General features: G+C 39.9%; 1 pseudogene; it reads right to left on the bottom strand.

The window, feature by feature from the left end:
* Positions 1-3373: 3373 nt before the first annotated feature.
* On the bottom strand, positions 3374-5540 carry LOC125107439 (peptidyl-prolyl cis-trans isomerase D-like; annotated as a pseudogene).
* Positions 5541-12163: the final 6623 nt, after the last annotated feature.

Below are 12163 nucleotides of genomic sequence, written 5' to 3'. Positions count from 1 at the left end.
ACAAAAGTTCAAAACCAAAGTGTCAGCTGTCTCATACCCTCCAAAGGCTCTAGGGAAGAATGTATTCCTTGCCTCTTCAGCTTCTGGTGGTTCTAGATGCAGCTTATGGCTCCATCACTCCAATTTCGGTCTCGAGCTTCACATGGCCTCTCTCATATAAGGATATGTGTAATTACATTAGGTCCACCCAGATAATCCAGGATAAACTCTTCTTTAGATCATTCTTTTCCTTACATCGTTCCATACAAGGAAATAGTCACTCTTGATATATAATATTGACAGGTTCTAGGGACTAGAAAGTCAATGTGTCTTGTGGAGGGTGTATTTTTTTGTGCCTACTGCAGTTGCTACACTGAAGCATTGAGACCCCTTTTCCTTCCCAGCTGCTGGGAAGGAAGCCACAATTTTACCTACAACACAGAAAACTGTGGAGTGTTTTCTGGAGAGACTGAGTAACTCCAGAGAAACTTACAGCTACTGATACTTGGGATCCCCTCAACAAAAAGCCAACTCATTGCCTGCTCACCCCACAATGAAACTTATCTATCAACATACCTTTGAAACACACAGAGCTTCTAACCGTTTTTGGTTGTTTCTCTGTTATTGTTGTTTTTTTCTTCAGTTCCAAACTCTCACAGATGAATGGACAGTCACAATTCACACTTCGCAAGGTAATCTGAGAAAAGCTTCCCATATGGAAAACTGAGACCAAAACAAACAACAGTAAAGGAAGGGCGGGACTTGGGAAAAAAAGACTAAATGACAGGAAAATCTTTTTATTATATATTTATATATAATTCATATCTTCAGAAAGATTAAAAAAACAATACCATGAAACAAGTACAGGATACAATTTTTTAAAAAAGATTTACTTATTTGAGAGAAAGCATGCATGCGCAGGCCAGGGGCAGAGGGAGACTGAGGGGGAGGGACACAGACTTCCTGCTGAGTAGGGAGCCCAAAGCAAGCTCAGTCTCACAACCTGAAGATCATCACCTGAGTCAAAAACCCACTGACTGAGCCATCTAAGCACACCCAGGATTCTGGGTTTTAAAGATTTAAAAATCTTTAAAAATAAAAAAAGAAAGAAGTCATGAAAATTAAAAATTGGTAGCCAAAAAAAAACAAAACAAAACAAAAAAAAAAACATTCCCTTAGAAAAGTTCAAAGTTAAAGTGAATGCAATCTCCAAGAAAGTAGAACAAAATGACTGACAATAGGATGAAAAGGCTGGAGCGCCTTAGTGGCTCAGTCGGTTGGATATCTGCCTTCAGCTCAGGTTGTAATCCTAGGGTCCTGGGATCCAGCCCTCCATCAGGCTTCCTGCTTGCTGGGGAGCCTGCCTCTCCCTCTGCAACTTCCCCTGCTTGTTCTCTCTCTCTCTCTGTCAAAAATCTTTAAAAAAGATATGATGAAAAGGCACGAGGTGTGTGGCTGGCTCAGTTGGTGGAGTGTGTGGCTCTTGATCTTGGGGTTGTGGGTTCGAACCCCATGTTGTGCATAGAGATTACTTAAAAAAATAAAATCTTATAAAAAAAATAAAGAAGTGGGGCATCTGGGTGGCTCAGTGGGTTAAGCCTCTGCTTTCGGCTCAGGTCATGATCTCAGGGTCCTGGGATCAAGGCCTGCATCTGGCTCTTTGCTCAGCAGGGAGCTTGCTTCCCCCTCTCTCTCTGCCTGCCTCTCTGCCTACTTGTGATTTCTCTCTGTCAAATAAATAAATAAAATTTAAAAAAAAAAAAAAAGGATTTGTCAAAATGCATAAACTTCATATAAAACCTATATCTCCCCTACTGGTGATTTTCGAATTCCCTAATTCCTTCTGCAGTTGTTAGCTGTGATTTTTCAAAAAAAAATTTTTTTCCCCCAAGTTATCTGACTCTTAATCTCAAGGTCATGAGTTCCACTCCCAGGCTGAAGCCTACTTAAAAAATTTTTTTTCTCTTATTAATTATTAGGTCCTTTACAGGTTAGAATATATGTTTGATATTTTCCTCTATTTATAAAGTTTAGGAATATTTAGTTGATAACCTAGAAACCTCTAAAAGTGACCAAGTTTTTCTTTGTTTGCTTTGGGGTTTTTACAATATAATTACAAAATAATTATATATATATTATATATATATATTACATATATATATATCGGGGGCACCTCTGTGGCTCAGTGAGTTAAGTGTCTGCCTTCAGCTCAGGTCATGATCCCAGGAGCTGGAAAAAAAAAAAAATTTCTGCTCAGCAGGGACTCTGAGTCTCCCTCTCTATCTGCCCCTCCTCCCCCACTCCTGTGTGCTCTCTCTTCCTTTCAAATAAATAAATTAGGGGTGCCTGGGTGGCTCAGTTGGTTAAAGCCTCTGCCTTTGGCTCAGGTCCTGATCCCAGGGTCCTGGAATCGAGCCTCGCATTGGGCTCCCTTCTCAGCAGGGATCCTGCTTCCCTTCCTCTCTCTCTGCCTGCCTCTCTGCCTACCTGTGGTCTCTGTCTGTCAAATAAATAAATAAAATCTAAAATAAATAAACGAATGAGTGAAATCTTTAAAATATATTTTATTGGGGCGCCTGGGTAGCTCAGTGGGTTAAAGCCTCTGCCTTCAGCTCAGGTCATGATCCCAGGGTCCTGGGATCGAGCCCCGCATCAGGCTCTCTGCTCAGCAGCAAGCCTGCTTCCCTTCCTCTCTCTCTGCCTGCCTCTCTGCCTATTTGTGATTTCTGTCTGTCAAATAAATAATAAATAAAATCTTTTAAAAAAATATTTTATTTATTTATTTATTTATTTATTTATTTACCTAGTATCTCAAAAATTTTCTTTAAGTCCCTTTTAATCACTACCCCCCAAATGTAACCACCATCTTTTTTTTTTTTAAAGACTTTATTTATTTATTTGACAGACAGAGATCACAAGTAGGCAGAGAAGCAGGCAGAGAAAGAGGAGGAAGCAGGCTCCCCACTGAGCAGAGAGCCCGATGCGGGGCTCCATCCCAGGACCCTGAGACCAGGACCCTGAGACCAGGACCCGAGCTGAAGGCAGAGGCTTCAACCCACTAAGCCACCCAGGCGCCCCATGTAACCACCATCTTAACTTCTAACAGTAGTAATTGGTCTTGCTCATTTTTGTAGTTTATGTAAATGTAATCAGTATGATTTCTTTTTTGTTTTGGTTTTCTTGTTTGTTGTTTTTTTGTGGCATTTGTTTGTTTTTTGTAACAATTTTTTTTAAGAGTGAACTTTCTTTAGTATTCCTAAACTGTAAATAATGAGAAACTGAAATATCAAAGCAAACACATCAGGGATCATATATAACAGACAAAAACCTTTAAATTTTCTTTATTGCCTTTATATAATCAATGCATAATATTTAAGTAAAACTTAATTCCTTATTAGGCAAACAATTTTGTATATGTTGCTTCTCTTTATGTTTCTGTGCCTTTATTTTTTGTTTGACTTGCAGTAATTCTGCCTGGATAACTTTATCTTCTGGTGCTAGCTTTCTTAAGATCAGCCAATGCTTGATCGTTCCTTGCCATCCTTGAGCTCTAGGGTACAATGCTTTGGTATTTGATGGGTCAATTTCAAGAGCCTCCAAACAGCTGTCAGTTGCTCCCTGCCAGTTTGACTTCTTCAGTTTACAAGCACCAATATTCAGCACACAGTTTAAAGCTATCGGTAGCAGCTTCAATCTGCTTTCTCAACAACAGTCTTTGAACCTGCCACATGTCTTAAAATATTTGTATATTTTTTAATGGCCATCTCCCAGTTCTGGGATTTGAAAAAAGTATTTCTGCTGTTTTAAGTCTTCTGTTGTTAATAAAATTTTATCTACATCTTTTAAATCTATATCTGTAGCCTCAGGGTAATCTGGATGACTGTCACCAGAACCATCTTTTGGGAATATGTCCCAATCATCCCTCCCTTCAATTCTCTGCATTCTGCAATAATGCACAAATTGGCAGGTTTTTCACCTTTCATGTCTGCATTGTCCAGTATCCCTGCCACACCAATTCCTTTAATTACTGGGTCAAATACCACCTTTCTCCCATCCAAATGAAGAGTTGAAACTATCGTGAAAAAGAACTGAGAACGATTTGTATTGGGGCCTTCATTTGCCATGCTCAGTAAACCTCCCTGATCATGCTTATAATAGAAATTTTCATCTTCGGGGACATCTGGGTGGCTGAGTCAGTTAAACCTCTGAATGAATCTCAGTTCAGGTCATGATCTCAGGGTCGGGAAATGGAGCCCTGCCTCCGGCTACACGTTCAGTGGGAAGTCTGCTTGAGACTTTCTTCCTCTCCCTCTCCTTCTGCCCCTCCCCCAACTTTTGCTCATGCCCTCTCTCTCTAAAATAAATAAATAAATATTTTTTAAAAATAAAAAAAGGGGGGCACCTGGGAAGCTCAGTGGGTTAAGCCTCTGCCTTCGGCTCGGGTCATGGTCTCAGGGTCCTGGGTTAGAGCCCCACATCTGGCTCTCTGCTCAGCGGGGAGCCTGCTTCCCCCTCTCTCTCTGCCTGCCTCTCTGCCTACTTGTGATCTCTGTCTGTCCAATAAATAAATAAAATCTTTAAGAAAAAGAAAAAGAAAAAAAAAGAGAGAAATTTTCAGGGTGCCTGGCTGGCTCAGTAGATTTTCATCTGCCTTTGGCTCAGGTCATGATCTCAGGGTCCTGGAATAGAGACCACCATTGGGCTCCCTACTCAGTAGGAAGTATGCTTCTCTCTCTCTGCTCATGCTCTCAGTCTCTCTGTCTCTCTCTCTCAAATAAATAAATAAATAAAATCTTTAAAAAAAATAAATTTTCAGGGGCCCCTGGGTGGCTCAGTGGGTTAAAGCCTCTGCCTTCGGCTCAGGTCATGATCCCAGGGTGCTGGGATCGAGCCCCGCATCGGGCTCTCTGCTCCATGGGGAGCCTGCTTCCTCCTCTCTCTCTGCCTCCCTCTCTGCCTACTTGTGATCTCTGTCAAATAAATAAATAAAATCTTTTAAAAAAATAATAAAAATAAAAAATAAATTTTCATCCTCAAATTTTTCACCATAAATACTTTCTCTACCAGTCCCATTTTGATATGAGAAGTCTACACCCTGAGTCATAAATTCTTAATAAGTTAATGGAAAGGGCATCCATTGAAATGGAGAGGTTTCCCAGTAGTGGATCCAATGCCTTTTTATTTTTATTTTATTTTTTTTAAGATAATTTTATTTATGTATTTGACAGACAGAGATCACAAGTAGGCAGAGAGGCAGGCAGAGGTTGTGGGGAGGAAGCAGGCTCCCTGCTGAGCAGAGATCCCGATGCGGGGCTCTATCCCAGGACCCTGGGATCATGACCTGAGCCGAAGGCAGAGGCTTTAACCCACTGAGCCACCCAGGCGCCCCCAATGCCTTTTTCTCTTGCACACAAGGTACAAAAATTTTTTGCAGTTTTGAGTACATCTGCAAACAACTCTAAGACAGTTCGACCAACTTGCTCCCCTCTAATATCCACATCAAAGAAGACTTAGGGGTTACTGGGATTGAAGGGCATAGTTTGGAGGTATGGGTGTGACATTTTGAATTACAGATGCATTTGGGAGCAGACTCCTATTTCTTTTTAATTAAAAAGCTCTTTTATATATATTTATTCTCCTATGTGCCTAGAAAAATATTTTGGGTGATTAGTATCTTAGGTCAGATTGTCCCCACAAGAACACTTTGACAATTTATACCATGAGAAGTATGAATGTATCCATTTCCCTGATACCACACTGAGCTCTTTTTTTTTTCCCTTTAATAACATAAGAATAAAGTGTATCTGGTTTTTTACTTTTCATTTCTTTTTTTTTTCTTTCAAATATTTTATTTATTTATTTGACAGACAGAGATCACAATAGGTAGAGAGGCAGGCAGGGGGTTGGGGGGGGAAGCAGGCTCCCCAAAGAGCAGAGAGCCCGATGTGAGGCTCGATCCCAGGACCCTGGGATCATGACCTGAGCTGAAGGCAGAGGCTTTAACCCATTAAGCCACCCAGGTACCCCTTACTTTTCATTTCTGATAAAGAAACATTTCACATAGGAAAACAAAGATAACAATACAAGTCAGAAGACAATGGAATGACATCTTTCAAGTACTAAAAGAAAAACCTGGAATCTACATCAAGTGAAAATTGAATTGTCTTCTTATTTTTGACTATGACAAAGTAACTGGCTCAGACTAGCCCTCCCACCACACACACACACACACACACACACACCTAGAAAGCTGCACAAAATATATGAAACTACTGTTTTAAGATATTGGGCAAAGGCAGCATAAGATTGTGATCCCTAAGAGAAAAGGAAAAACCAAATTATGTGTACCTTCCAATTATTCCAACTATCTGCCCATAATTTCTCATCAGATTATATCTATCATCTATCTATCTATCTATCTATATCTATATGCATATCTCACAAGGATGGGAAATCCAAGCAAAGTACACTGACTTTGTTAAGGTGAGAAGACAGAGTTTTTATTTGGAGGAGGCTGAGGAGGCTGGATTGTGTGGGAGAGTACTGGAGAGAAGGGAACTATGCAAAGAAAGAGCTCCACAAATTTACATAGAGGTCCTGTGAGTCTTTGGCTGAACAGTAGGCGGCACATGCATGGCATGAGAGGGGAGACTCCTTGAAACTGGCCAAACTCAAGAGTAAAGCTACTCTAGACCTGCCCTAACAAAGTTTAGAAACTTGCCTCAAAAGTATCAAGTTGATATGCAAGTAAATTAACTGCCTGTCAGAACGAAGCCCAGTACGCTTCAAGAAAGACAATAAAATCCAGAAATTCCAATGTAACATTTAGAATGTCCAGTGTCTAATAAACAAGTTCCATCAAATAAATAAATAGATAAATAAGCACTTAAAAAAAAAAAACGTGGTCTATAGCCAGGAAAAAATTAGACAGTAAAAATAGACCCAGAAATGATAGAAATTATGCAATTAATAGGAAAAGTTTTCAAAACATCTGTAATAAGTTCAAATATTTAAAGAAAACCATGAATCCAATGAGGAAAGATACAGAGACTATACAAAAGAAATGAAAAATATCATTGTATGGCCTTAACAGAAAATTAGAGTAAGTTGAAAAGATCAGTGAACTTGAAGACATAGAAATAAGAACTATGTTATACTGAACACAGAGAGAAAAGAAAGCTGGAGGGGAAATAAGGAGATCCTCAGTGATCTGTTGGATGATATCAAGCATTCTACCATATACGTAATTTGGAGCACTGGAAACAAGGAGAGCAGAAAAGAATATTTGCAGAAATTATGGCAAAAAGTTCACAAGATTTAGTGAAGAAATATCAACATCCAGATCCAAATAATGTGATGAACCTCATGCACGATAAACACAAAATTATACCTAGACACATAGCATAATCAGATTGCTGAACACCGATGATAAAAAGGAAATCTGAGAAGAAGACAGTGAAAGAGATACAAATACTGAAGCAAAATGGGGTGCCTGGGTATCTCAGTGGGTTAAGCCTCTGCCTTCGGCTCAGGTCATGATCTCAGGGTCCTGGTATCAAGCCCCGCATCAGTCTCTCTGCTCATCGGGTAGCCTTCTTCCCCCTCTCTCTCTCCTACTTGTGATCTCTGTCAAATAAATAAATAAAATCTTTTTTAAAAATAAAAATTAAAAAAAATACTGAAGCAAAGACAAGTATAAGCATTAACTTCTCATCAGAAACATTCAAGACATGGGGCGCTTGAGTGGCTCATTAAGCGTCTGCCTTCGGCTCAGGTCATGATGCCAGGATCCTGGGTTTAAGCCCTCCATCCGGCACCCTGCTCAGTGGGGAACATGCTTTTCCCTCTCCCATTCCCCTTGTGTTCCCTCTCTTGCTGTGTCTCTCTCTGTCAAATAATAAATAAAATCTTTAAAAATAAAACAAAACAAAGACATTCAAGACAGAAGACGATGGATTGACACCTTTAAGGTGCTAAATGAAAAAAATATTGACTTATGATAGTATTTTCAGTGGATGTAAAAATGAAGACAAAAAACAAATTTTAAGACAAACAAAGCTGAAAAAATTATCACTTACATTACCAGAAATGTCAAAAGAGTTTCTTCAGATGGAAGAAAGATAATACCAAATGGAAACTGAGATCAACACAAACAAATTAAGGGAATGTAAATAGTAAATATGTAGGTAAATATAAAAGACACTTTCAAAAAGTTGTTTAAAAGATAATTGAGGAGTGCCTGGGTGGCTCAGTCATTAAGACTGCCTTCCACTCAGGTCATAATCCCAGGGTCCTGGGAAGCCTGCTTCTCCCTCTTCCACTCCCCCTGCTTGTTCCCTCTTTCATTGTGTCTCTCTCTGTCAAACAAATAAAATCTTTAAAAATAATAATAATATAAATAACAATAATAATAATAAATAATAAATAAATAAAAGATAATTGACTCTTTGGGGCACTGGGCTGGCTCAGTCAGTAAAGCACCCAACTCCTGATCTTGGGGTTGTGAGTTTGAGCCCTGCATTGGGTGTAGAGATTACTTAAAATAAGTAAATAAATAAAAACAATATTCTTTAAGACAAAAATAGTAACAATATAGAGTGGGATAAATATGTAGAAATTAAATGTATGACAACAATAGCAAGAAGAATGTACAAAGGGAAAATGGAAGTATACTACTATACATTTCTTACATTACACATGAAATCATATAATATTATTTGAAGGCAGTCTGTGGTAAGGTAAGGATGTGTATAGTAAGCCTTAGTGCAGCTACTAAATAAATATATATAGTTAGTAAGGGAAGATAAAAATACTCAATCCAAGATTAGCAAGAAAACAGGAACAAAATTAGATAGGACAGGGGCACCTGGGTGTCTCAGTGGGTTAAAGCCTCTGCCTTCGGCTCAGGTCATGATCTCAGGTCATGATCCCAGAGTCCTGGGATCAAGCCCCGTATCAGGCTCTCTGCTCAGCAGGGAGCCTGCTTCCCCCTCTCTCTCTGCCTGCCTCTCTGCCTACTTGTGATCTCTGTGTGTGTGTGTCAAATAAGTAAATAAAATCTTTTTTAAAAAATAGGGCAAATAAAAAACAAACAGCATGGTGATAGATTTAAATCCAACCATATCAACTGGAATTGTCTGTTTATGTACTTTGCTATTTTTTTCTGTTGGAGTGACTGTCTTTCCTTGTTGATTTGTAAGAGCTCTTTACATATTAAAATATAAATTGTCACGTATGTTTTCTGCCTTTAATGTTATCTGAACATAGAAAGCATCATAATAGCGAACTTAGACACTGAGGTAGAAAAGCATAAGCTAGGGCGCCTGGGTGGCTCAGTCATTAAGCGTTTGCCTTCGGCTCTGGTTGTGATCCCAGGGTCCTGGAATTGAGCCCAACATAGGGCTCTCTGCTCAGAGAGAAGCCTGCTTCTCCCTCTCCCACTTCACCTGCTTGTGTTCCTGCTCTCACTGTGTCTCTCTCTGTCAAATAAATAAATAAATAAATAAATAAATAAATAAATAAATTTATTTTTTAAGCATAAGCTATATTCAGGAAATAAACATTGAGTGGATGAGTTTGGCTGTAAAAGGCATTTAAGGGAATCATAGAATATAGAGTCATTCATTTGGGGCGCCTGGGTGGCTCAGTGGGTTAAGCCGCTGCCTTCGGCTCAGGTCATGATCTCAGGGTCCTGGGATCGAGTCCCGCATCGGGCTCTCTGCTCAGCAAGAAGCCTGCTTCCCTCTCTCTCTCTCTCTCTCTGCCTTCCTCTTCGTCTACTTGTGATCTCTCTCTGTCAAATAAATAAATAAAATCTTTAAAAAAAATTAAAAAAAAAAAAAAAAAAAGAATATAGAGTCATTCAAGACCAGAACAGAGAGCACTGTCTTAAACCATTCAGGCTGCTATAACAAAATACTACAGACTGGGTAATTTATAAGCAAGAGAAATTTATTGTTCACAGTTCTAGAGACTGAAAGCCCAAGGTCAGGGTGCCAGCATGGTCAGGTGAGGGCCCTCCTGCAGGTCACAGACTTCTTGTTACCTCACATGGTGGAGGGATCTACGGAGCTCTGTGGGGTCTCTTTTATAAAAGCGCAAATCCCATTCAGGAGGGCTCCACTCTCAAGTCCTATTCACCACTCAAAGTCCCGACTTATTAAATCTATCACTTTTGGGGGGTTAGAATTTCAACATGAATGGAGAGGTGTGGGGAACACAAATATTCAAACCACAATAACTAGCTTGACTGTTGGATGAAGGAGCTTGGTCTCCATTGGGTAGAGCAAACAAAACCTCTAAAGGTTGTTGTTCAGTGAAATGATAACATAAACATTGGACTTAAGGAAGATAAATCTTGTTGAAGATCTAAGTATGAAGGACAGACTGGGGAAAGGTGTGGTGGAGAGAGATCCAAGCTGGAAACCAGTTAATGTGCTTTTGAAGTAATTCATACAGGAAGTGATACCCACCCATATAATGAATGATAAAAATTATATGATTGCTATAAAAATCAAAGCCTTGGGTCTCTTCCAGTGCTTGGTTTTAAACAAGTTGAATTTGAGAAATGACATACAAATAGGAGACACTGGATGGGCAGGTTTTGGAGATGACTGGGCTTGGGAAACATTGAAAGTTATTAGCACAGAGGTAGTTGTTGAAATCACAAAAGTACATGAAGTCACCAGGGGAGACCTGAGTACAGCAGAACCTGGTAGATTTGGAGGACTCCTATTCATCTTTGTAGGATGGAAGCCTAGTAGTCATCTTCTCTGGGAAACCTTCCTGACCACCATCTCCCTGCCCCCACTACCACAACTGACGTAAGGGGTCCCTTATCTGCTTCCACAGTGCTCTGTGTATTCCCCTATTTATCACACTGTATTATTGTTGAATGTTGTCTGTTTTTCTAGAGCTTCTAGAAAGTAGGTACCAAAATTTATCCAACTTTGTGTTCTCCTAGCCTATAGAAAACTCTTGAAAAAATGTTTGCTGAATATAATCAAATTCTATAACTTGTTGCTTTCTCAAGGAAGAGATCCTTTTCCAAAAATTTTTGTGTTTTTTTTTTAAGATTTTATTTATTTATTTGACACAGAGAGAGAACACAAACAGGGGGAATGGCAGGCAGAGGGAGAGGGAGAAGCAGGCTCCCTGCTGAGCAGAGAGCCTGAAGTGGGGCATGACTTTAGCTGAAGGCAGACTTAAACCCCACTGAGCCACCCAGGCTCAGGGGCCCGGAGATCCTTTTCTTAAAATATATTGTTTCAGGGGGACTCCTGGGTGGCTCAGTTGGTTAAGCATCTGCCTTTGTCTCAGGTCATGAACCCAGGATCCAGGGATCAAGTCCCACATCCGGCTCCTTGCTCAGTGGGGAGTCTGCTTCTCCCTCTGCTTGCTGCTGCTCCCCCCTGCTTGTGCTCACTCTTTCTCTCTGACAAATTTTAAAAATCTTTTAAAAATAAGTAAATATATATATATTACTTATTTTAAATATATATATAAATATATATATATGTATATATATATATATTTTAAAGATTTTATTTATTTGAGAGAGAAGTGAGACAGAGATAGTGAGAGAGAGCACAATCAGGGAGGAGAGGGACAAGCAGGCTCTCCACTGAGCAGGGATCCCCACACGGGACTCCATCCCAGGACGCCAGGATTATGACCTGAGCCAAGGCAGAAACTTAGCTCTGTTTAACCAATTGAGCCACCCAGGTACCCCCAAAGAAGAGATCTTTTAACAACTTCTCCCTCCCCTCCTCTCAGCCAATTCCAATACCCCCACTAAGCCAGTTATTGTCTTGAGGAGTATAACCTCCAGTCCTTCCACTGCAGTTGAGCATCTTCATTGATTTCCACGGGGGAATGTAAAGCATTTCTGATCTCTTTGGAGAGATGGCAATACTGACAAAAAAAAAAAAACAGAAACAAAAACCTCTTCGATCCCAGATTCTCTACCCTCCTCAATTTGTAGGACAAGGTTATAGTTGGGGAAGGGAGGGAGATCTAGACATCCTGTTCTGGAATGCCTGGGAACCCGAAGAGAAAAGATTTTCTGCCTAAGTAAACCTATCTGCTAGTTTCAAAACAAGCTGGTGTCTAGAGACAGCGTAACTTGCGGATACCGCCCCTCACAGCCCACCTAGTGGACTATAAGAAGCTAACACATGGGCTC

This window comes from Lutra lutra, chromosome 8 (assembly GCF_902655055.1).
Source record: "Lutra lutra chromosome 8, mLutLut1.2, whole genome shotgun sequence".
NCBI classification, from domain to species: domain Eukaryota; kingdom Metazoa; phylum Chordata; class Mammalia; order Carnivora; family Mustelidae; genus Lutra; species Lutra lutra.
This window is presented reverse-complemented; position numbering and strand designations above follow the sequence as displayed.